This window comes from Mirounga angustirostris, unplaced genomic scaffold, assembly GCF_029215605.1.
Source record: "Mirounga angustirostris isolate CCGP_5_RB_7025 unplaced genomic scaffold, mMirAng1.0.hap1 SCAF_9, whole genome shotgun sequence".
Lineage (NCBI taxonomy): Eukaryota > Metazoa > Chordata > Mammalia > Carnivora > Phocidae > Mirounga > Mirounga angustirostris.
In genome coordinates this window covers 5994779-6019753 of record NW_026991717.1, presented here as the reverse complement: position 1 = coordinate 6019753, position 24975 = coordinate 5994779, and the positions used below count along the sequence as shown (strand labels likewise).

Sequence of the window (24975 nt, the reverse complement as noted above, 5' to 3'; positions counted from 1 at the left end):
AAATTTGATAATACTGATAATATTAAGCTAGTCCATGGCTTAGCACAAGATTGATGGAATGATCCAATTCATTCTACAAAGCAAAATAAGCCTGATATTAACCATGGCACAGAGGATGGAAATGTTACGTTGGAAATAGAATTCAATAATGTATTAAACAAGTCATCTACCATAACCCAGTGGGGGCAATTGTCAATATCAGGAAAGCTTAATATAGTAACTATGTCATGCTAATGGGTTAAAGAAGTAAAACTGGATTGATTCCAATATATGCAGGGGAAAATTGATTAAAATCGAACAACCATTTCTACCTAATCAATACACCAAAAAAGGAATAGAAGGGCGCATTTGTAGCGTGATGAAGAATATCTATTTCAAACCAATAGCCAATGTTGTAATTAACCATGAAACACTAGAAGCGTTCCTGTTCAAACCAGTAACAAAGTAAAGAGGCCTGCCATCATATTCACTGTCCTAGCCTTGCTTTTAAAATCCTCAATAATACTGAAACAGAAATATATACTAAAGAAGAAGTAAACGTTCCATATATTCAGTTTATTCTATACCAAATCTTGGGCTAAAGGTCAGTTTCCAAAGTTTCGAAATAAAAAAGTCATCAAAAACCCAACAGATTTGACTACATTAAAAAAAAAATTGTAACTGATCTGTGAATTCTACGAAACATTTGAGAACCTGGGGGAAAAGATTTTATTATAAGATACCCTAAAGGGTTAATATTTTTATGCTATTAAGACCATATATACATTTGTTTTTAAAAATCGAGGTTTAGGGGTGCCCAAGTGGCACAGTTGGTTAAGAGTCCGACTCTTGGTTTTGGCTCAGGTCCTGATCTCAGGGTCATGAGATCAGGCCCCTCGTCGGGCTCCACGCTCAGTGCAGAGTCGGCTTAAGACTCTCTCTCCCTCTCCCTCTGCCCCTCCCCGCCTCAAATAAATATAAATCTTTTTTTAACAAGATTGAAACTTGAAGAGAAAGTGAACAGATAATAAAATTAGTAAGGAAATACCCACCCAAAGAAATGCTGGATGGTGGGCGCCTGGGTGGCTCAGTTGGTTAAGCGACTGCCTTCGGCTCAGGTCCTGATCCTGGAGTCCCTGGATCGAGTTCCGCATCGGGCTCCCTGCTCGCCAGGGAGTCTGCTTCTCCCTCTGACCCTCCCGACCCTCCCCCCTCTCATGCTCTCTCTCTCTCTCAGTCTCTCTCTCTCAAATAAATAAATAAAATCTTTAAAAAAAAAAAAAAGAAATGCTGGATGGTAAGCCCTATGAGGTCAGAGAGCATCACAGATATTGTACTATTATTACTTGTTCAAATAAATGAATGCAATGCAAGTTTTTTAAGTATTACATGGCTTTTTACCTTCTAAAATTTTTTTTTAATACTTTATTTATTTATTTGACAGACACAGCGAGAGAGGGAACACAAGCAGGGGGAGTGGGAGAGGGAGAAGCAGGCTTCCTGCTGAGCAGGGAGCCCAACGCGGGGCTCAATCCCAGGACCCCAGGATCATGACCTGAGCCGAAGGCAGGCGCTTAACGACTGAGCCACCTAGGCGCTCTACCTTTTAAACTTAAAGCAGGAGTTTTCACCAAGGTTTTATAACGAAAAATTGCAATTATATAGAAATGAAAGAACAGTACAGTAAATACTCGTACACTTGTGATTAGATATTACAGTGATGTTTGCTGCCATATTTGCTTCATCTGTACATGTATATGGGCTTTTTTTTCCTGAACCATTTTGAAGTAAGTTGCAGAATACATTCACTCCTCTGAATTACTTCAATTGTGAATTCTAAATTTCCCAGAATTTAGCTATCTGTGCGGAGGATTGGGGAAGCTCCTGCACCGTCCTCCAAGGGGTGTCTCTGCAGATTGTCCTAGCCTTTGAGAAGGCATTCAGGAGTCACAGTGACGACCTTCTGGTATTTAAGAGAAAAGAAAGTGCATATTTACTGTCAGCCCCTGTGCTGGGGGTTTTACTGATGGTCTCCAGTTTAATCCTCTTCATAACCATCTGAAGGAAGTGTTGTGCCAATTTGAGGGGAAACCAAAGTTCAGAGAGGTTAAGTGACTTGTCCAGGTTCACACAGTGGCATTATTCAACCCAGGCTCATCTGACACCATCGAATTATACATCTGCCTCTTCCCTTTATCTTCTCTCTGCATGAATGCATGAAGGCATTTTGTGGGCCGTACGGACAAATGGGAAGAAATCTGAGTGTCCTTCGGTGTGAGTGTGGGCAGGCAGATGGTGGTCTCTGTGTTAGTGTGGACGTGCTGTGTTTATGAACATAGACTATTGATTATGAACGTACAACATGGAAAATCGCTTGGTCGTCCAGGTAAGGAGAAATGAGCAGGACACCAGGTTGTCAGTACCACCATCAACATCTTGTGAAAACCACATGCTTGGGGAGGCCCAGGAAGAAATACACAAGAGGGGGCTGGGTTAGGGTGAGGAGTATTAATTTTTTTTTTTTTTCTCTTCCATCCTTTTCAAACTCTTTGCAGTGGGTAGTTTTCTTAATTTTATAATAGAAAATTTTAATCAGAAAAAGAAATTTGTACCCACTTTACAGTTTTGTAAGCTCATGGCAGGGGAAGGCTCTGCCCTGTTTATTGCTGTTCTTGTATTTTCCAGTGCCCAGCACCCTGCCTGGCATATTATGGGCATAGTAAGTGTGCTGGACAGGTGCCCACTGGGAAACCTCTGAGGGCCCGGAACGTGTTTGCAGAGAGTTTCTGCCAGCTGGTCTCCCCAAGAGCAGGCACAGGCCAGGTGTGTCATGGGGTAGCCTATTTACAGGGTGGTGAGCTCTCCTGTCCAACCAGAAAGGTCCCCTACCAAGGCGGAGGGACCATCTGGACTATTCAGCCTCACCAGGGCATTTAGTGCTAATATCCATGTGGAATAAACAAGCTCCAGTCAGACAGAAACAGATTTTATGTCATTCTCAGGCTTTCAAAATTGAGAGTCATGGTTATATGGACAGTTACTGTATATTTACTGAGTGCTCCCCGGAGGGCAGGCTAAGTGCGTTTACAAAGCAATCCTCTCCTTTCGTTTTCACAGCAACTATGTAAGGATTCGCAACTACATTAGCTCCATTTTATAGGTCAGGAAACTGAGTTACCGAGGAATGAGGCATGAGCTCCAGGGCAGGCCTTGGTTTTGCCAAGAACTTAACCTTGAGCAAACCGCAAGCCGTCTGGGCTTTAATTGCCTCGTTGATGAAGAACAACCACTGACGTTAGTTGAGTGTTTACTATGTGCCAGGCTCAGCTGAGCGAGAAGGAGAGGCCGCCTTCAGCAAACAAACGGGATTTAGGCCACTGGCATCTCCACACTAGGGACTGACGCAGCACTTGCCCTCGTGCACTAAATCCAATTGGTCTTTTTGGTTTGGGTTTGTTTTACTTGCCCCAGGCCAAAGCTTCTGAGGACCCTGGTGGCACCCCGTAACTCCGGGTTCTCACGCAGCAGGGCCATCTTCAGTGGCCGAGTCCTTCATTATTCCCTGCTTGGGAGCTTGTTAAAATGCAGTTCCCTTGGGACGCCTGGGTGGCTCAGTCAGTTAAGCATCTGCCTTCGGCTCAGGTCATGATCTGAGTCTCGCATCAGGCTCCTTGCTTGGCGGGGAGCCTGCTTCTCCCTCTGCTTGCTTCTCCCCCAGCTTGTGCTCTCTCTGACAAATAAATAAATAAAATCTTAAAAAAAAAAAAAAATGCAGTTCCCTGTGTCCAGTCCCAAATCCGCTGGATCCAGGCAGGGCCCAAGAGACTGCATCTTAAAGTAACATCAGGTGTTTCCTAGCCGCCAGTCTTGTTTACAGCCAACATAGGCCAACCCTCAACTGTTACAGTGGCCTTGTCCTTCTGAGATTAAACCGGCAGATGCTTGGGCTCCTATAAACCAGAGCCCTTTTCCATCTGGAGGAACCCAGCAAAGCAATGAACGTGGCTAAGGATTGCAAATTTTGTACTGACTGAACACTTGTGGACTTCCCACTGACAGAACATTCTCTTCAAACCTCAGCTCCATAGAGCTCAGCGGGCCATGTGCAGTTGAATGTAAATTCCAAAAACACTTAAGAAACTTAAATGTTTTTGTTTTGTTGTGTTTTTTGTTTTTCTGTTTTAAAGAGAGAGGAGAGGCAGGTGAGATGACCTTCAGAAGGGCAAATTTGAGGCTCTCTCACCTAGTAGTGGAGTGTTCACCTAAGGGGAAAGATACACATCTACATTTAATTTCTTTTTTTTTGAGAATTTTATTTATTTGAGGGTGCCTGGGTGGCTCAGTCGTTGAGCTTCTGCCTTTGGCTCAGGTCATGATCCCAGAGTCCTGGGATCGAGTCCCACATTGGACTCCTTGCTTAGTGGGGAGTCCAGTTCTCCCTATCCCTCTGTCCCTGCTTGTGTCCCCTCTCTCGCTGTGTCTCTCTCTGTCAAATAAATAAATCTTAAAAAAAAATAAAGATTTTATTTGAGAGAGAGAGAGAGAGAGCACAGGCGGGAGGGGCAGAGGGAGAGGGAGAAGCAGACTCCCTGCTGAGCAAGGAGCCCAGCACAGGGCTCCATCCCAGGACCCTGAGATCATGACCTGAGCTGAAAGCAGACGCTTGACTGTCTGAGCCACCCAGGCGCCCCTACAGTTAATTTCTTAAATGTGTAAGCACTGTCATACCTTCTTGGGCCAGAGCCACACAAAAGGATGGGCCATGGGCCGATGGTGCTGTTCTGCACAGCGTCACCCAGCCCAGAGGAATTGAGAACGAGCTATAGCAACTTATACTGCAGGCCACCTGCCGGGACAGCATCCGAGGGCGTGACCTGCAGCCGCACCTCGAGCTGGGCAGGGACCCGTGTGGGCATCACGCACCTCCTGCCTCAGTCTCAGGGCCAGGACCTGTCCCGTTAGTTCTCGTTCTTCCTGGGAGCCCCACAGGCCAGTTCGTGCAGAAGGCGGTCGGCTGCCACACCAGCTGGCAACTCCATTGTGAGCCCTTCTGCTTGTCCCCGAAGATTCATGGAAGCCTGGTCCGGGAGTCAGGGGTGGGGGGCGCGGAGATTGGTTGGTCCGGGGCGGAGTGAGGTGGTTTAAGAGCTGGCCCTTGGAGTCCTTGTTGCAGGCCTGGCTAGCAGTTGTGACTTCGGCCCCGCTGGCTTTCCTTCTCTGAGTCTCGGTGTTTAGGAAACGGGCAGTGACAGTCCCTCCTGGAAGGGCTTCCAAGCAAGATAAAAATGAGATGATGCTGGGGGTCTCTGCACTTGGGAAAGGGAGGGTTCTCTGTGCTGTTTTGTCTGTTATTTGAAAAAAGTGGATTGCATTGTGGGTCTCCAGGAAGTTGCCAGATATCCTCCCAGTTTCTGAATTCCTGTGTGTGTGTGTGTGTGTTTTCTGTGCCCTTGGTGCAGGGAAACAGTCTTCGGTTTCCTGCTGATTAATCCAGTTCCTGAGGGCCCTTCCCTGGCAGAGAGGAGGGCCCGGCCTCCCGCCTCACTGCCTCACTCTCCTGGCCCCTTCTAAGAGGCCCGCCTGCCCTCCTGCCACCCTAGGGCCCAAGACGCCCTTTGCAGGCCTGGTGAGCCCGGCTTTGTTCTGGCCGTAGGTGGGCCTCCTGGGTTCCAGCTGAATTGGGTTTTGCCTGCAGGTGTGTTTCCTTTGCCCACCTGGCACCTGTGGGGACTTGGGCTTCTTCCCATCGCCCCCAGGTTGGGGCCAGGAGGTTTTGATCATCTGAACTGCAAGCCCTTGGAAATGAGGCTGTTGGGGTCCTCCGCCCCTTCGGAGCGGGAGGCTGATGTCCGTGGCTCCCGAAAGGCACCAGACCCCAGGATCTCCCTGCTGGTAGGGAGGGAGTCTGGAGAGTATGCCTTTGGTCTTCAGAAGGAAAGTTCTGGCAGGGGGGAGAGGCCAGTGTGTTGGGATTGGGGGTCCCTGGCCTGCACCTTGGCCCTTGAGTGAGAAAGGGGAGTGCAGCTCAGGAGGGGGCTGGGCTCGGTCGGGCCTGCGGTCGCCGTGTTGGCCTGGATCCTCCTGGCCACTTCATTTAGAGACTTGGTGACCGCACAGTGGTCCCGTGAACGGTGTGGGGGCCACACGTGAATCCGTGGGCTTGTCCCCAAACCCCGCAGCTCTGTCTGCAGTGTGCGGGTGATGAGCTGAGCCTCCCTTCTTGAGCCTGCAGCAACCACAGACGGGGCGTCTCCACTCTTCGCCCAGCTGTTCCTGGATGTGGACCCTCAGCGCCAGTGAACTGCAGAAGGCAGGTCTCCAGGACCGGGCGGGTGTGCAGCCTGGCTCTGGGGCCTGAGGACCACCCGTGCGTCCTACACCGAGGGATGGGGTCAGAACCATCTTGTGCCCGGTGTGCGGCGGACCCTCAGAGCCCCTGGAACGACGCCTCGCTACAGCTCACACAGCTCCTCACGCTTCATCTGAGTCAGGCCCGCCTGCTGGCTGAGTCAACAAGGCCAGGATGCGTATTTGGTTAGCAAACAGGGAGCAGCAACTGGAGCTGGCCCACCGCCTTCCTGCTCCAGCCTTGCTAGCAAAAATGACCTCTGGAAAGGTCAGCCAGGACCGGCTACATGATTTGGTGTTGCAAAATGAAAATGAGGGCCCCTGGTCTGAAAATTAGGAAGAACTTCAAGATGGCTAGAGCAGAGCGTGATGGACCCAAGCACAGACCCTCCTAAGCCTGGCGCCCCAAGGCGGGGGACTGCACCCTGCGGTCGGCATTGCCCAGCCTTATGGATTTCTGAGGCTTCCGGGGTGGCCAAATTGGGCTTCTTTTTGGAAGAAGAGGGACTTAGCCTCCATGCCAGCTGTGAGTTCCCCACCCTGTCCCACGGGCAGCTTTTCTCAAGGGTTGGAGTGACTTCCTCTTCTTCTTTCTCTCCTCTACCCTGTTTCCCCCTTCCTTGGTAAACTCACAAACGTTGGACCCTCCCTCCCACTCCTCCTCCTCCTTTCTTTCCTCCCCTCCTTCTGTGCTGCCCTCCCCCTCGCTCCAGCTCTGTTTCCCTCTTCCTTTCCCATTGCTTTCATCTGGATGGGAAAACCCTTCCCGTGTTTGCTGGGTGACATTTCCCGCCATTCATTTGGTGCTGTTTGATTTTAACGTCCCTCTGAATGAGCAAGAATGCTCCTTGGATTTCCAGAGCCTCTCTCTGAAGTGGCTCAAGTGAGCACCTTCCCCCACCGAGGGACGTCCCTTCAGTGGCCTCTGGCTCCGTCCAGATGGTCTCTGCCCATTGGGAGCCTGGAATGAATTCTCATTGTTAGCATTTGTCACTCACCATGTCCTGCCCACATTCAGCTGTCAGCCCTACTGGCCACAGTGGAAAGAAAGCATGCTCTATTCTTCCTTGTGACACCACTCATGCCCCGGTGACAAACCTGGCCCTGCTTCCCAAAGATGGAGGTTTCGAGGCTTCCGCGGAGGCCTGAGAGCGGGGGGTGGGGACTGTGGAGGAGATAACAGATAAGCCCAGTGGGATGCTGTCCTGGCCCGCCTTCACCATGGCCATACTGTAACCAGAAGGACTGGATCACAACAGCCCCTTGCCTAAAACCATCCTCTGGCTTCCTGATGCCTGAGCATGGCATCTGGACGCTCGTGCGGCCTTCAAGGCCCTGGGCTCCCGGAGAAGTAGGCAGCCCGGGGTTGCTGAAGTGACCCTTGAGCCCCACCTTTGGGGAGGTGGAGAGGGGAGGGGGCCTGCCCAGGAAGGGATGGCTCCTCTGGAGGATGGGCGGGAGGAGGGCCAGCAGGACACAGAGAACGTCTGCCTGTCTCGGCTCTGACCTGGTTCCTTAGGGGATGGTACTCCACCCTGGTGCTCCTTCCAATCACGCAAGGGCCTTGAAAATTACCAGAGCCTCTGGGGATGGGCCCATCCTGGGCGTTTTCATTTGCTCCCCCAGGGCGGCAAGCCCAGGCATCCCCTGGGAGCACTTGAGGAAGATGGCCTCAGCAAGAACGCACTGGCACTTCTCTCTGGTGATGATGGGAAGGCTGCTTTGCAAACTCAATCCACCCTGAGCCTCTGGCCACAATGAGCTAAGGGAGCACTAAGCAGGGATGGGGTCCCTAGAGAGCCAGCTGGCAGGGCCCATGTTCAGAAAGGGAAACAGGCCTCCTTGCCAGGGGACATCACCACTGGGTAACAGAGCCTGGGGTTTCCAGCCTTCGCCACCACCTGGCTAGGATGGAATGAGGGCTGAGCTAGTACGTTCCAGTCCAAATGATCTCCAACGGGCACTTCGTGGTTCTGACTGTTAGAGCATCTTCAGCACCGTGATCCCCACGGTCTGGATCCTTTTCTCTGACCTTCAAACGTGGGGTACCAGGATCTGGGCTTCTGTCCTCAAAGAACTCAGAATCCAGGGGGCTGATGGGCCCAGGCATAAAGTATTGAAATCTGGACACACGGGAGATGGGCTTGAGGAGGGAGAGATGAGCTCCTCGAGGGGCCGACCCGAGAGGAAGCTGTGCCCAGGTGTTGACTTCCCCTGGGCCCTCCAGCGGCAGGGCGGGGGCCAGCTGTGGCCGAGGCTGGCCGTGAGCGCACCGTCCAGGTATTTCCTGTGTGTGCCGTGCAGATCGGATCGGGGAGCACAGCATGACCCCCCGTCCTCATCACGGGCACATGGAGTCTGCGTTGGGTAGGTTGGGTAACAAACCAAAGATGGGCCCAACAAACGCAAAAAACAAGTCACAATTCGCCTGCAGGGTCTGTTTCCTCATTACTTTGTATTTTGAAAATGTCGAGCCTAACTGAAAAGCTAAGAACCTTCATCTAGGTCCACCAGTTGTTAACGTTTTACTACGTTTGCTTTATCTCGTTCTCTTTCACATGGTTTTGCTGAATCATTTGAAAGTGAGTTATGGGCAGCATGATACTTCACCCCTCAATACCTCGGCAGGTGTCTTTTAGGAGCAAGAACTTTCCCCTTGTAGCGGCAATGGTGTCATCATGCCTTAAAAAATGACCATTATTCAATAATATATAATATAATGTATATAATCCATATGATACTCCCCAGTTGTCCTCCGAATGTGTTTTTTAGGTTCTTTTCCTGATCCAAAAAGGCTCAGGTGTTGCGTTTGGTTGTTACGTTTCTTTAGCTTCTTTTAATCTAGAACAGTCCCCCTGCTTTGTGTGTTTGCGGGGGCTTTGAAGAGCCCAGGCAGGCCAGCTGTCTTGTAGAATGGATTCTGGCTTTGTCTTTGATTGAGCCCGTACAAGTTAAGTTTGCATGGTTTTCAAACTGGCCTGATAATTGCTTCATTGTGTCCAAAAAAGTCCGAAGGCAGAGGGTATCTCCTTTGTCCCCTACCCTTGTACGAGTCATGGGATGTCCTGTCCAGCCACCAGAAAAAGAGGTGGCATTAGTAACATTACGTTATATTTATAAAATGTTTCAGCTGACTGTGAAGATTATTTCACTCAATCCACACCAAGCTTGGCCCGATTGGGCCGGCGTTCTCTAGTCACTGAGTGGATGGGGTTCTGAGAGATTGAGTTCATGCCCAGGTCCCCACGGTGGGCAGAGCTGGCCCAGAGCCCAGCCCTTATGACCCACACTGGGGCTTCCCATGCCCCCTGCACTGAGGTGGCAGCTGGGAGACCGGGTAAGTTACAAGGTCATGTCACCGAACCTCAGCCCTGGCCCCAGCACCTGCGTCCCCGAGTGCTAAACAGAACACTGGATATACTCTAATAGGATCGAACCTGTCTTGACAGTCAGACGCTTAGGGACTGAACTGAGGTATGGAGGTGCTGGTGCTGCCCTCCCCACCCTGGCTGGTCCCACACTGCCATCTGGTAGGTTTGCATCCCGCACCCTCACTGTCCCAGTCTCCGGCAGGGGCACCCCAGCCAGCTTCCTGCTGGTCCTTCTCATCTGTGGCCTGCATCTGCCGGTCTAGGAAGCCAGACACACAAGCTTGTTAGAACTGAGTCCAGGGGCGCCTGGGTGGCTTAGCCGGTGAAGCGTCTGCCTTCGGCTCAGGTCATGATCCCAGGGTCCTGGGATCGAGCCCCTCATCGGGCTCTCTGCTCAGCGGGGAGTCTGCTTCTCCCTCTCCCTCTCCCCCTGCTCCGCTTGCTTGTGCTCTCTGTGTCAAATAAATAAAATCTAAAAAAAAAAGGAACTGAGTCCAGAGGCTACAAGGGAGGGGCATTGTCCGTGGAGGGAAGAGTGAGTGTAACTGCAAAGACCCCTCTTGGAGGCACCCTCAGTCCGATTAACTGCTGGGCTTTCTGAGCTATGTGGTACTCTCCACCAGTCTCTGGTTTTGGGGTAAGTGAGGTTGCCAGAGAAGGGACTTCTGGACAACCTGTGTTGCTGTCACATGTTTCAAATTTAAAAGGCCTAGAAAAGACCGTAACGTACAGTGGAGTGGCTGGTGGGAACGGTCAGCGTGAGCCTGTGAGTGCCAGAGCGCGAGGGCACTTTGGACATGGTGGACTCGATGCTGAGGATCCAGGGGAGCTCAGCTCCTCAGGGGTCCTGGGGCTCAGGCCGGCGGGCCCCGACCACCACCCTCCCTGCAGGTAGATCACACTGCCTTTGCCCAAGTGAGCTGTATTCACACGCACCCCAGTTTTCCTAAGGATCTAGGCCCCTGCTAGAGAGCAGCACCCCGGTCTCTGGATCTCCTCATCCCCCAGGGCAGGGTCCCTATTGCTCCGGATCTTGTTGTTAAAGCTACATACCAATATCCTCCAGGTTTTTTTCCCCAAGGTACTCTTCCCCCCATTCTGTTCTGTCTAATTGTGTTACGTTGGGCAGGAGCCCACTGAATCGTGCTCTTTCTCGAAGAAATTTCTGTTCTCATAAACGTATAAGCATGGTGCCCTTTCTGTTTCTCGGCTGAGTACTCCAGAAAGATCCCAGCTTGACTTAACAGTGCATCCTTTGCCAAGCCTTTTTTGCTTGTTTGCTTGCTTTTTGTTTTGTTTTTTTTTTTATCAAACTAATCCATATGCATCCTTCTTTTTTTTTTTTTTAAAGATTTTAGTTATTTGACAGAGAGAGAGAGTACAAGCAGGGGGAGCAGCATAGGGAGAGGGAGAAGCAAACTCCCCGCTGAGCTCGATCCCAGGACCCTGAGATCATGACCTGAGCTGAAGGCAGCTGCTTAACCGACTGAGCCACCAGGCGCCTCATATGCATCTTTTTTAATGTCAGACAATACTGAAGGCCTGGTCAGGAGAAAGCAGCAGGCCCCGCCCGCCTTCTTGCGTACGCCAGCCCTCTAGATCCATAAACGATTTTCTCAATTCTTTTTATTTCTCTTCTGTTATTCACCTCCATATTTTGAAACAATATGTTTATCCTATGACTTCTCCGTTTAGCAATTTTGGACATTATCTGTTGCCGCCATATCCTTGCCCTTCCTGCTAATATTCTATCACAATTTGGGGTTAAACTCACAATGCTAATACGGCTCATCGCCGAGCCTAGTACTGAGCTACATTTCTTCTTTAAAAAGAGTTCATTATTTTTCTCAGCAGCTTAGTTTTCTGGGTCTATTTCTGATTCTTCCCAATACACCAAAGGATCGAGAAAACATCTATCCGATGTTTTATCTATAGTTCATTGATCAATTCCATTGTTTTTCCTAGACACTGGGGTATCCCACCAGTGAAATTCTATAAAGCTTTCTCAAAACAAATGAAAATCTCGTTCGTTTTAACGGATTAAAATAACTCTGTGCCCTCTCCTCTGCAAAGGTTTCCCTGACCCCTCCTCCCAGCCTCCCCGAGGCTGCCCCTCCTCCAGGGCCCCCGCAGCCCCCTCACACTAAATTGTAATCCCCTGTTTCTTTGCCTGTGCTGCCCCACGCCCTGAGTGTGAGTTCTCAAGGGCAAGCCTTGGTCTTCTTGTTCACTGCATTCTCTAGGAATGCACAAGAGCTGGCTGGCACATAGTAGGCACTCAATAACTATTTGTTGGAATTCGCATTTGTTGGATTGAAAGGCAAGAGTAATTGTATGCTCCTGGTGGTGCAGGGAAATTTCTGACCCTGCGCTTCTTTGCATTTTCCATGTGCCTGATCTCTCGGCTTCCTTGTTGGGTTTGGAGGCCTTTCTGGGCCCGTTCCAACTTAACAGCCCTTCCCAGATGAAGCTAGCAAAGGCAGGGTTTCCTTTCCCAGCTCGGTGGTGCACCCCACCCCCACCCCCGACTAGATTGGCCTCAAGCGTGTCGGGGCCTCCGATTGGTCCTTGTCACTTTCTAATCCCAGCCCATGGCCCTGAGCTCAGGCACAGACTGATTGCTCAATAGAGGAGTGAGAGTGAGGCTCGCTCAGTCAATCAATCAATAAACCAATCAGTCTTCCTGCACCCAGCCTCTCTGTTCCCAGGCATTTCTCATTATCCAGCGTCTGGATGATCAGAAGGAAAAAGGAACCTCTGCATAAAGGTGACCCCATTTCGGGTTTCGTCATGACTCGCTGAGTATTGAAAGACAAGGAGAGCGAGACCAGGAAAGACAAAGAAAGGGGGACCAGGGACATTCACCCGTGGTCTCAGAGGGACATCCTGGGAGCCATTTGGTCACTAGACTGAGGGCTGTGTGCAGGTAGGCAGGGTCCTGTGCGCTGTGTGACCCGGAGCTTAGCACCAGGCTGAGCACACAGGAGATACGTCATGACTGACGTCTGATTGCAGGGAGGAACGAGGGACCTGGGGTCCTTGGGGCACCCACATATCTTGCAGGCTTTTGGTCTTGGCTAACTCAGGAACGTGCTGATCTGTGAGGAGGCCACAGAGGCCCCTCCCTTGTAAGCAAAGTGATCCCTAATGAAAAGGACTCACCTCTCACCCTCCCAGCCTGAGCAGTCCCTGCAGAGGACTTCCCCCCCATCCCAGAGCCACTAGAATGTCATTCATTCCACAAGTACCATGTGCCCAGCCGCCCCACTAAACCCTCCTCCTTGGCCCTCCTGCCTGGGCCCTCAGCTCTCCGCCGCCGGGGCAGGACAACCACGAGAGCCAAGCCGCCCACGGAGACCAGGCCTCCCTGCCAGCGTCACAGCCTGGGGCCCTCTCCACCTTGGCTCACCCAGGTCCCTGAAATAAAGCTGATGGTCGCAGGCCTGTGCCCCCCCGGCTCCCTGAGAGGGAGCACTACTCTTGCGGGTGTAGTGAGTTTCCGGGGAAGCCTTTCAAACCGCTCTTTGATGCTTCTCCGGTGGAACTGAATTTATTTTTTGTATTTTTAGGAATTAACTTGCAGTTCTCAGCCTCTCCCTCCCTCCCTCCCTTCCTCCCCAGAAAGGGGAGAAGGAAAAATGAAGAAAAGGGTCCGCATTGTCACTGTGATTGGCACGAGTGTGAATGAGGGGTCACAGCCTCGGCTGCTCCTTTTCAAGTGCTCCCCTCTCCCCTGCACGCCGAATTCACGCCGAACACTCTTCCTTTCAAAGCTCCCGGCTTTCTCTCCCGCTTTGTCTCTCCGCTCTCCTTCCCTTCCCGCTCTGCCTTTCATTCTGAGCCCTGCCCGGCTCCCTCGGGGACCACTCTCCTCCCGCTCTCCTTCCCCCCTTCTTCCTCTTCTATTCAGTTCTTTTTGCCTCTTTCTTTCTTCTTTTTTCTTTTTCTTTTTGAATAGTGCTTCTGTTTTCAAGGGATGGAACGCACAGAGAAGTTGGTTTATTTGAGCAGGGAGAATGTGAATGTGTTCATTTTCCTCCGTTGCTCTAAATGTGTAAAAGGGGGAAAAAAAAAAAACCCCGCCGTGTGGGACATGGTTTCCTCCAGGCTCCCACTTTGAGAGGGAAGGGTGTTTGGAAAGGGGCTCCGCCAGACCAGAGGGAGCTGCTCACAGGCAGCCGGTTCTCGCCAGGAAGGCCCGCATCGGTCAACAGGGATGGTTGGCTCAAGGGCCGGTCCTGCCGCCTGCAGGATTCAGACATGGCCCTGGGGACCGGCTCCCTCTCTGCCTGGCCCTAGGGTGGGCCTCGATGTGAGGGTCAAGGTCCGAGGTGGATGCAGACCCCTCCCCCCACCCAAACTTCCCTCCTCTGTGAGAGCCTGTCTTTCCTGCAAGGGACGTGGCACGTGGGCTGAGCGTGAGGAAGAAGGCCGGGTCCACACCCACTGCCACAGTTGTCTGGCGTGGCCCCAGCCCCTGGGGGCGGCAGGTCTTGCATTGGCTGGCCCTGGAGCCCTGCAGAGGGGCCTGAAAACCTGGAACAGCAGAAAGGAGGACCCTGAGAGGGGCCGATGGCTCCCAGGAGGCGAGCCCTCCTTGGAGTTTAGAAGGATGGTTAACAGAAGGTTCGACACCTAGGAAACGCTGCGGGGTAGGGAATAGAGGCATCGTTCTGGTGACATCAGCAAAGAGGGGAGAGTCTGAGGAAGCCCTGGTAAGACGGGCCAGCAGAGCCCACCAGGAGGAAGAAGCAAAGCTAGAGGGAAGCCGTGAGTGGCCTGGAGCCCGGGGAAGATGCAGGGGCTGCTGCCAGGTCAGGGAGGAGGCCCGAATCAAAGCCTCTTGCGTTTGGAGGCGGTCACCTAGGGTGTCCAGGGGAGGGGACAAAGAGCAGGGGTCCAAGAGGTGGTGGAGGACGTGGGATCTGACCTCCTGTTCAGGGGTAGAGAGAAGGCAAGAATTCGGGCACCGCCAGGGGCTGCAACCAAGGTGTGGGGAAGGCCTCGAGCCTGAGGCCCAAGAGGGAAGGCAAGTGAGTGGGTCAGGGTTACCTGAGGAGTGTGGGGGAGGCAGGCCTGTAGGAGAGAGGGGCCAGGTCTGGGAGACCCTTTGGTCCTCCTCAGAGCCCAGGAGGAAGGGCTAGGTCCCCTGCGGGGGTTATAGGGAGCCCTGGGAAGGAGCCCTGGGGTGTGAGTGGCCTGGGCAGTGCGGAGTGAGGATGCTGGCGTAAGCCACAAGGCCAGAGTGGAGGCCTGGGCTAGTGGGAGGCTCCCAAGGGCAAGCTCTGTGTCTTCCTTCTGCCACACCCAGCACAGCTGGTCCAGGGCAGGTGCTTCGTAAACATTTGTTGAGGTGTGAACTGAATTTGTCCTTAGCAGATGTGGGATGGTTACAGCACGGCATGCAGCTGAGTGCTAGGTAGAATGGAAAGCCCCATACCGAGTGGGGCCCCGGCCCCTACCCGCTGAGGGCACAAGGTATTGAGGGAAAGGCGCAGTCTCCTACCCAAAGAAGACTGCGACAGGGTTCCGGCCACATCTGTGGAGAAAGGTAGAGGGACAAGTCAGCACCAGACGTGGAGGGTGGCAGGAGCCGGAATAGGTGGTGACCAAGCCAGACAGCAGGACGGGTAGGGACAGAGAGCAGCCTCGTCTGTGGCCACTGGGGTCCAGGTGGAGGAAGAGCTTCTGGGGAGGTGGATCTGAGCTACCCCCCACCCCCACCCTGAAGGGTCCTTTGTTCAGGAAACCGTGCCTCGAGCATGACTGTGTGTCCTCACTCTGGGTCTGGGGCTCTGGACGAAGTGGACTATGGGTAAAGGTAGCAGGGAATGCAGTTATCTGGGCAAGTTTGGGATTGGACCCCAGGGAAGGATGGAGAAGGTTGCGGAGCCAGTGTGGACCCGGCCGGAGAGCTCTGAGACTGGGAACAGGCGAGAAGGCCATCGCTGCTCTGCCTGCGCCCCACCTGCTTCTCAAGACACCTGCTGGCAAAACTGGAGGTTGCAAGAGTTAGGGGTGCTGGCTGCCCGGCAGGTTTTTCCAGTTTGGGCCAGAACATCTCCTTACACCCCATGAAGGCGCCCACAGCCACCGTGGCCTGAAGAAGAAAGGGGGGGCAGCTCCCAGCAGAGGGGTGGAGGGTCTGCATCTGTGGAAAGGCTTTTAGAGGTAGGCGTGTGTCCTGGGCCCCGGCCACCAGGGTGGCAGAGGAGCTGGTGGTCAGTCCCCCTCGGAGAACTGGCATCAAGGAGCGCCACTCCTCCAGGAACTAGCGCTATGGCCCCAGCAAGGTGCCCAGTGCTAATAATAGCAAACAGGCGTGCCAGGTGCCTCTGGGAGCCCTTTGCATTTTTCAGCTTGTAAGGCAGGTGCTCTCCGTACCACCCCACGTTAGTAGAGAGAAATAGTCACGCCTCTGGGAGTGAAGAGGGGCAGGACTGAACTTAGGCCTTCGCAAACCAGTCTGGGCTCTAAACCAGTGCTTCTACTTTTTTTTTTTTTTTAAGATTTTATTTATTTGAGAGAGAGAGAATGAGAGCGAGCGAGCACATGAGAGGGGGGAGGGTCAGAGGGAGAAGCAGACTCCCTGCCAAGCAGGGAGCCCGATGCGGGACTCGATCCAGGGACTCCAGGATCGTGATCTGAGCCGAAGGCAGTCGCTTAACCAACTGAGCCACCCAGGCGCCCCTAGTGCTTCTACTTTTAAAACTACTCTTATTCGTGATCCTTACAGACCAACACCTTATCAGCCTGCCTGGATGTCCTAGCAATTTCACGTAGCTGTAAAAGTTTCTAAATGCCACCTGCTTGGGAGCACCTGGGTGGCCCAGGAGGTTAAGTGTCCAACTCTTCATTTCAGCTCAGGTCATGATCTCGGGGTGGTGAGACCGAGCCCGCTTCGGGCTCCATGGTCAGCAGGGAGTCCGCTTGAGATTCTCTCCCTCTCCCTCTGCCCCTCCCCCCACTCGCTCCCACATGCTCTCTCTCAAATAAGTAAATAAATCTTAAAAAAACACAAAAAACCCTAAATGCTATCCGCTTGCATCAGTATGGAAGCAGTCCCAGGGAGCACTGCTCTAAAGGTGTTCTTAATCTTTCCGTGCCTCAGTTTCCTTATGTGTAGGACGGGAGGGTGATGGTCCTAGTACCAACCACACAGACAGCGGTCAGTACTAAGTTCGGTAATGCCCTTCGAGCAGGCGCGGCCGGCACTGCAGCTCCCAGGACAGCCAGCCAGTCGGCTAACGTCGGGATCCTCACCCCCCGATCTGTGGGGCGGGAATAGGCCCTGCCCAGATTGGCCACCAGCAGAGAGGACCCCGCAGCAGTGGCCAGACCGGGGAGCCGGGGAGGGCTGTGCCTGCATGAGCGGACCTGTTCCCTCCCCCGCCCGGCCTCGCTCTCGGAGTCCCAGAAGAGCCTGTGTTTGTCCTGCACTTGGCACCCAGATCCGGGGGCGTTTGGAGGAGGGGCTCTGTGGAGCCTCTCGGAGGCAGGTCCCGGCTGCGGCGCAGGGAGGAGGGTGACCCTTGCCCCCTGACCTGTGCATGTGTCCGGGAATGTGGCTTTCTCACTAGAAGCTTCCTGGGCATTTTTGTTTCAGGGAATCTGGGCCAGCACGTTGGTTGGGGGGGAGGGGGAGTCCTCATTCTCAGCGTCTCCCCTTCACCTTGTGACCCATCAGGGCTGTGTTTGCTGATGGTGAGTCATCCCAGCTCTGAGAGACTGAGCAGGTGCCCAGGGGTCCCAGAAATCAACTACTCGCGTGAGGACAGTTGGGTTTGTTTGTTTGGTTTTTTTTAAGATTTTATTTATTTATTTGACAGAGAGAGAGAGACAGCGAGAGAGGGAACACAAGCAGGGGGAGTGGGAGAGGGAGAGGGAGAAGCAGGCTTCCTGCCGAGCAGGGAGCCCGATGCGGGGCTCGATCCCAGGACCCTGGGATCATGACCTGAGCCGAAGGCAGGCGCTTAACGACTGAGCCACCCAGGTGCCCGAGGACAGTTGGGTTTTGTGATTTGTTTAGGAATTTGGTCTTTGGGGCTGCCTTGATGGGTTGTAAAGTTTCAGAAAAGAGACGATGTCGGGCACCTATGAGGAGGGCTTCCACGTCCGGCCAGGAAAGGCTTTCCTGCCTCTCCGAGGACTCTCCAAGGGCTCTCCTCTGGGCCTGGGGCCCGAGGGACCCTTGCAGCCCACAAGCACTGGGGTCGGGAACGCCTGTCCCCAGACAAGCCAGGGGCTCCTGTGCAGGCTGAGAACTAAACTAGAACCTTCCATAAGGTCAGGTTCGTTTCCAGCCTCTCTCCCCGTGCACCCGATTTGGCTACTTTCTCTCCTTCACAATAGCAGATGCTTTTTCCAAGTGGTCGTGCTCATTCATGGGAGTGGTAAGAGCATATTTTTAGTAGTAATAAGGACATGCCAGATATTGTTGGGTCCTTGGTGATTCACATTGTGTGTGCCCATATATTATAGTGGTGAAACCAAAAAAAATCACCATTTACCAAACGCCAGCCCGCATGCCAGGTACCTTCACTCCGGAATCTTATTTAATCTTCTCTACCATTCTGTAGGGTGGGCAGCTGGTATCTCCATTTTACAGTTGAGCAAACTGAGGCTCTGAGAGTTGAAGCAAGTCACCCAAGGCCATTCAGCCAGGCAGTGGCCGGGCTGACTCTACATCCCCACAGGACAGTGGGGAGGAAGCCTTCAAGTTGGACCACGGTCCCCTCTGCTGAAGGCCAGATATTTATGATTGTCATGTCCATTAAAGTCATTTTGGCCCTTGGGTCCCAGCACCACATGCATTTGAATTTTTGTACCTGGGGATCCACGACCCAGAGCTCACCACTCGGCAGATGAGGCCTCTGGAGGCCCTGAGTGTCGTCCTTTGTGATCTAGATTGAAGAGGAAACCAGATCGCGCTCTGGGCTGAGCTGGCCACCTGCAGCACCTTCTCCTCTGAGTCTGTGGATCCGCCTCCCTGCTGGGGACCTGCCCTTAAGCGCCCCTCCTGGCTCTCCCTCCCAGGCCTCCCTGCCTTCCTGGACTCCCCTCACCTCTCCTCCAGCCTGCAGATGAGGCCTGCCTTGGCCCACGGCATTGGGCATTGGCTCCCGGGACGTAACAACCCAGCAGCCCCCGGCTGGGATGCCCATCCGGCCTTCCCTGCCAGCCTCCCGCCGACCCTTTTATCTCACAGCTAAACTGCGGGTTCCCTCCCCCCCACATGCATTCCTCCCCGGCCAGTCTGCCGGGTCTTTGAGTGTGCAGGGTCTTTGAGTGTGCATATGCACGCGGGCTCCCACCCCTTTCGTGGGTCCCGACCCTCACCTCGTCCCTCGCCTCGCTGCATGAAGGTGACTAAGAATGGATGGATTTGCACGTTGCTCCTGCTTGCCGCGGATTATAGCCTGTGTGGACGGCATACATGTCTGATGTCTGCCTGTGTACGCTGTCAGCCTAAATGTTGGGCCAGCGGTCCCTCCCCCCGGGAGATCCCTGGAGGCTTTACGTGAATGAGAGAGGCATTTTTTTTTTTACTCCTCTCCTGGCATAAATCCGTTCTCGAGTTGGGTGTGTGGGTGACTGCAAAATAAATGTTGATCACGGCATGGGCATCAGGAGGCAGCCACGCCAGGGGCTCTGCCGGGATGGAGGCCCCGGGGTGACTCACACCGGCGGCAGTGGGAAGGAAGGGGAGGGCTCTGGGTCTAGGCCACCCTCCTCCCCCATCCTCGTCCCTTCTCTCTGCCCGCTGCTCTTCTGTCCTCCTTACGTTCCCTCGTCCATCCTCTGCCTCCAGCCGGGCAGGCCCTCTTCAGTCCTTGTGCATCTCTGGGGGTGGGGGCTTCCTAGCCAGGCTCCCCCATCTCGAGGCTTCCCCACCCCTCCGCCCGACTCTGTGTCCTGAGCACCGGGGATCATGCTCACTGGGCTTAGTGGGCTCAGTGAAACCTCCTGAGAGCTCTGGAAAATGGGAACCTTTGTCCCCTATCGCAGAAGAGATGGGCTCACACAAACAGACGTGTGAGAGATGCAGCTGACTCCACAGCCTCTGTGGCCTCCCGAAGGGCCACTTGACAAGGAAGAATGTTCCTGACCCCTTACGTTGAAATAGAGGAGGGAAAAGCATCGTTACTTTGTCCTTTTGTGGTTCCCCACACATTTAGGGCTCATTTCCTGCCTGCTATTTTGCTCTTCTGTTTTGTGGTTCTTAGTCTTATCCTTCTAACCAAATTATGAGGTCCCTGAGAGTGGGGATCTTGGGGTCCCACCAGCAGCCTGCATCAGCCTCGCCCAACAGAGTGGATGGTGATGGGAAGAAGACGAACAGTAGCTCCTAGAAACCTAGTCCTTCCTATGCTCCAGCACTGTTACCAAATTCTATCTCCCCGATCTCCTTGCCCTTAAAAGCACACGCATTTAAGTTAGATCCGAGAAGGAACCCCAACCTCCACCTTTCTCTGGTGATCTGGTGACTTCGGGGCACGTCACCAGACGTCTCTGTAAAGTGGGTCCTGTTATGCGGATCCCACCCCTTATATACATGATCTCATCATCTACAAGCCTGACCTGAAGGAGGAGCTTTAAGGCAGGGCCTTTCCGTATCCCTACTCCATTTTACAGATGGGGAAACTGAGGCCCAGGGAGGTTGAGGAAAATGCTCAAGGTCACACAGCTCGTAAGTGGCAAAGATAGGGGTGCAGGCCGGGCCTGCCAGCCTGAGAGCCAGGTTCCTCCCCACTCTGTTCATCTGCAGAGCCAGGGGCTGCCCCTCCCTACTCCCCCATCCCTGTTTGCTGCTTCCTATCTCTTCCTCCTCAGGCCTTGCTCCCGGGGTTCCTGAGGCGCTGAGCGAGCCTCTTGGGGGAGAAGCAGAGCTGTTGTGTCATGGGGGTCTCTGTGGGCTTAGCTGGCCTGGGCGCCGGGACCTGCCACCTCCTGTGGCCAGGCCTTGCCATCTGCACCCGACAGGGTGGGCCGGGAGCTCCTCCAGCAGAGCCTTTGAGTCCCGGGACTTAGGGAGCCAGTCACAACTTCCACAGAGGCTCACAAGCCTGTGGGGCGCCCAAAGATCCATGGTCCTTTCTTCTCCAGATGACTTTGGTCTCAGAGGAGAGTAACATCATTTTCTGCCAGGCTATCTGTCCTCTGTCACTCAGACGCTGGGGCCACGGCGACAGTCGGCTTACTTATAATTTCTGTGGTAAATCTCTTTGTTTCTCCCGTCATTTCTGATCACTCCAGATTGAGCACAGAAATGCAGAAGGCAGGATGGGGGGGGGGGCTAACCCTGTCCTCCTGGGGACCCAGGAAGAAGGGACATCACAGGGGAAGAACATGATTATAATCAGTTCAAAGCCCACCTTTACCTCTTACTGACTGTGTGGTTTGGACAAGTGACAGCTTTTCCAAGCCTCAGTCTGCCCATCTGTAAAATGAAAATTAAGATGCCCATCTCCATGGGACAGCCTGTATCACGCGCCTGGTCCATCATACAGGCTCAGTAAACAATGGCTGAAAGGAAATGGGCTGGCCACCTTCTATCTGCCTTAAGCTGTGGAGACGCAGAGCTGGCTAGAAGAGTGGACGCTTCCTTTTCCCAGAGGCAGTTTAGGATTACGGTGAAGAGTGAATCTTGAAGAATGGATGGATCCACCATCCTGTCTGGAGCGGGAGTGTACCTTGCCTGGTACATGGGCATCCCCCGTGTGCCGCAGCGTGGGGCCTGGGCAGGCGGCTCGGGGCAGTGTGCGTGTGGGCCTTCGTGGGCCACACTGAGGAGGGATTCTGGACCTGGCTTAACCCACGCTCTAGGTCCTGCCCTTGCTGCGTCCTGAGGGGGCCTCCGGCGTCTCCCCCAGCCCAGCCTCAGGAAAGCAGGGTGCACCCCCCGGAGTGCCTGCCCCCAGTGAGCCCTCACCCGGATACCTCGCAGCTGTCCTCCCCGCCGTGCGTCTGCCTCCTCCCTTCTACAGGTGAGGTCGTGGGGAGCCTGCATGGTGGCGGGCAGGGGGCTCATTCGGGGGTGGCACTCACAAGAGAATGGTGGCTGGGACTCAACTAGAGAAGCCAAGGCTGGTGAAACGGGGGTTTCTTTTCCCTCCTTCCCTCCTTTTTCTTTTTTCTTAAGCAAGAGGTAAATAAATGTCGCCCTGAGATGACAAGAGAACATTGAAGGAGATAAAAGCATAGCAAAAGGGAGTGAGAGACCAGAAGCAAAGGACAGAGGGGCATGTGGACCATACCCCACGTGGAGGGGAGAGATGAAAGAGGAAAGAGGAGGTGGGAGCGCAGGACCGAGTGGCAGAGCAGAGGATGGGGTTGCCACGGAAACGAAAGGAGGGGAGGAATGGAGGGAAAGGAAGACAGGATGGAGAAGGCTGAGGTCTCCGAGAGGGCGGGGCCTGGTGAGGAGGAAGGGAAGCCAGGAGGGGCTCCCAGGGCTGACTCCGGCCCTGGCGGGGAAACTGAGGTCAGCAGGGGTAGAAGACGCAACCCGGAAACCTCATTCCCCGCCCAGCGCTGGCCCGGGCCCTGGGGAGACTCCCCACCCTGCAGGGGCTGCCTCTCTCCAAGCCACCGTGTCCACAACTACAGAACGGAAATGGTCCTCCCAACCCCAGAGGGCTGCCCGGAAGCCTAGAAATTGTGTGTGCTCATCACGGGGCCTGACAAAGTTCAAGCCCAATAAATGCCCCTGTCGTTCCTTCATCTGTGATTCTTATCTTTGTCCCATGAACTCGTAAGCCCAAGTTTTTGTTTGTTTTTCCCTGTGACAGGAAGCTGGTGATCTTTGGGTCCAGCAGAGGGTAGTAGTTTGGAGGGCAGATGTGCTTTTTGCTTCTGGATTTGGAGGAAAGACATGGAGTTTTCCGGAAACATGAGGCCTGCTGTCCCTTCTCCTGGGAGCAGGCACTGGTCCTGGAGCTCGAAGAGAGGAAGTCTAGGCTCAAGGGAGGAGGCTGGTTCCACCCGGGGCTCAGCAAAGGGCCTCTTTTTTTTTTTTTTTTTTTAAAGATTTTATTTATTTATTCATGAGAGACAGAGAGAGAGAAGCACGCTCCCAAGGAGCAGGGAGCCCGATGCGGGACTCGATCCCAGGACCCTGGGGTCATGACCTGAGCCGAAGGCAGACGCTTAACCGTCTGAGCCACCCAGGCGCCCGGGCCTCTTTTTTTTTCTTTGCACTTGAATATGGGTCTTCTCAAAAGGACAGTCTTCGTTCTGGGTGTGCACTCTGCTGGGAATGAGCTGCGGAAGCATACAGACGTGCTCTTTGCCCTGGCCTTGTCGGCTGTGATCTAACCGGAGTGCCAGACAGCAAGCCAGTAGTTACGTAAAGAGATACATCATTACGATTTTTAATAAGGTCCAGGAAAGAAAAGTATTGCATGTCTAGCTTCTTAGAACTTGGGGGAGTCAAACCTGACTGGGGTCATGAGGAGAGTCAGGGAAGGCTTCCAAAGGGCTGCCCCGTTGAAAGGTGAAAGATGAGGAAGAGCATTCCAGGCAGGGGGAACAGCGTATGAAAAGGCTGTGTGCGGGCAGGTCTGTTAAAGATGAAAAAAGCCCACGTGTCTGGGGGATGATAAGGGGACGAGCAGCATGCTGAGAAGCTGCCACATGGGGAGAAACCAATCACGCTCAAGTTCTTCTAAGTCCTTGGTGGAGATGTTTGCCCTTGACTGTGGGAGGAGGGCAAGTGGCCTGGGTCCTGAGCAGGGGAGCCAGGACTGTTTTAGCCTTTGAGGTCAAGGGGCAGGTGTGAGGGCCAACTCTTGAGAACTCAAGACACTTCCTGCAGGTTGGTTGAATCCCTTGCTGCCTGATCCCACCGTGCCCTCCCTCGAGGCCCCCAGGCCTTGGAAGGCAGACACCCCGGTGGGAGTGGCCACCGTGTTTGTTGACATGGTGGGCAGAAACCTACCAGGAATCAAGAGCTCTCAGGTTCGTCCCTGTGGTGGGGGGAGGGCTTGGGGCGTCGCTTCCCTCATCTCTAAATGATGGCATTGGACAGGAGGGTCCACAGAGTTCCTTCCAGCCCTGCCGATGGGATTCCAAAGCCAGCCTTGAGGGTACACAGCCCGAGTGGCCGTGGTGAAGGGCCTTCAGCAGGGCCACTGTCCCGCTGTGGGAGAACCGAGCTTCCTTCCTTTGTGGTAAAGAAACAGATGCATCTGCCCAGGGAGCCGGTGGGGCAGCAGGTGGGAGGACCCGGGGCCCACAGCTTCTGGGGGCCTGGTGACTTCAGATCAGAGACACCATATCACTCCCACACCAGCATCAAGGGGAAGCTACCCTGGGTCCCGTGGGTAGCTCTGCAGACGGCGTGGCATTTCTCCCATAATTTCTGCATCAGATGCCTGGGTCGTTTTAGACAGGCTCATTTCTACAAGGATCAGAGACCCACCCACCTGACCTCAGGACAAAGGGGGTTGACTGTCAGCAAGGGATCCCCAGGCTAGAAGCAGGGGCTGGCCCCATCCAGAGAGCAGGACTCTCCCCAGGCCCCCCTGAAGGTGCTTCAGTCCACCTGGGGCCAGGGCTCTGCTCCTCTGAAGTGTGGGTGGCCTCCTCCTCAGAGAGCCGGGCACAGCCCCCAGCCCGCCTCCCCCACCCCCCATACCTCAGGCTTTCTCAGGAGTTCTGCCCACTCGTGTCCTGGCCTGACTCCATCTCACGGCACGCCTGCATGAAGTCCTTGGGCATCGGCTCCTGTGGTTAAGGGTGTGAGGCCTGATGCATAGCCATGTTTCCCAGAGAGGAACCCGTCTGGCCTAAGCCCACTGGGGCATGGGGAGGAGCAGGCCAAGGTCTGGGTCCAGCTGCCGTGTGCACTGCCTATGTGGGGGTGAGCTGTGTGGGGTAGCCCCGCGCTGGGAGGGGGGCAGGTGCCCATAGGGGAGGGAGAGGAAGGAGCCCACGCGGGGTGGGCTGTCACAGCTTCAAGAAGGTAGGGTCAGGGCGCCTGGCTGGCTCAGTCGGAAGAGTGTGGAGCACTTGATCTCGGGGTCATGAGTTCGAGCCCCACGTTGGGTGTAGAGATTACTAAAAATAAGTAAACCTAAAAAGAAAGAAAATATCCCTGGAGATTCCAGGCCCAGGCACTGTGCTCTTAATCAAACGAGGCCTTTGGACCCTGTGAAGCCAGGATGTCTGCCCTCGGGAGAGTCTGAGTCTGAGAGGTCACACAGATACAGTGGGCCCGAGGTTGTGCCTCTCGCCACGGGGACTCCATCCCTCGTTTCCTTGGGTGAAGGGGTCC

The 24975-nt window shown here is 53.9% G+C and overlaps 1 protein-coding gene and 1 long non-coding RNA gene across 3 annotated transcripts in view; one reads left to right on the top strand and one right to left on the bottom strand.

Moving 5' to 3' along the window:
• The window catches only part of ZNF710 (zinc finger protein 710), a 65842-nt gene that overhangs the window by 22218 nt on the left and 18649 nt on the right, over positions 1-24975 (top strand). The gene's annotated exons all lie outside the window — the stretch shown is intronic.
• On the bottom strand, positions 22746-24501 carry LOC123862259 (uncharacterized). Its single transcript, XR_006795179.3, has 3 exons — positions 24337-24501; positions 23638-23862; positions 22746-22961 (listed from the first exon to the last, which is right to left on the bottom strand). It is a non-coding gene; the product is annotated as an uncharacterized LOC123862259 (long non-coding RNA).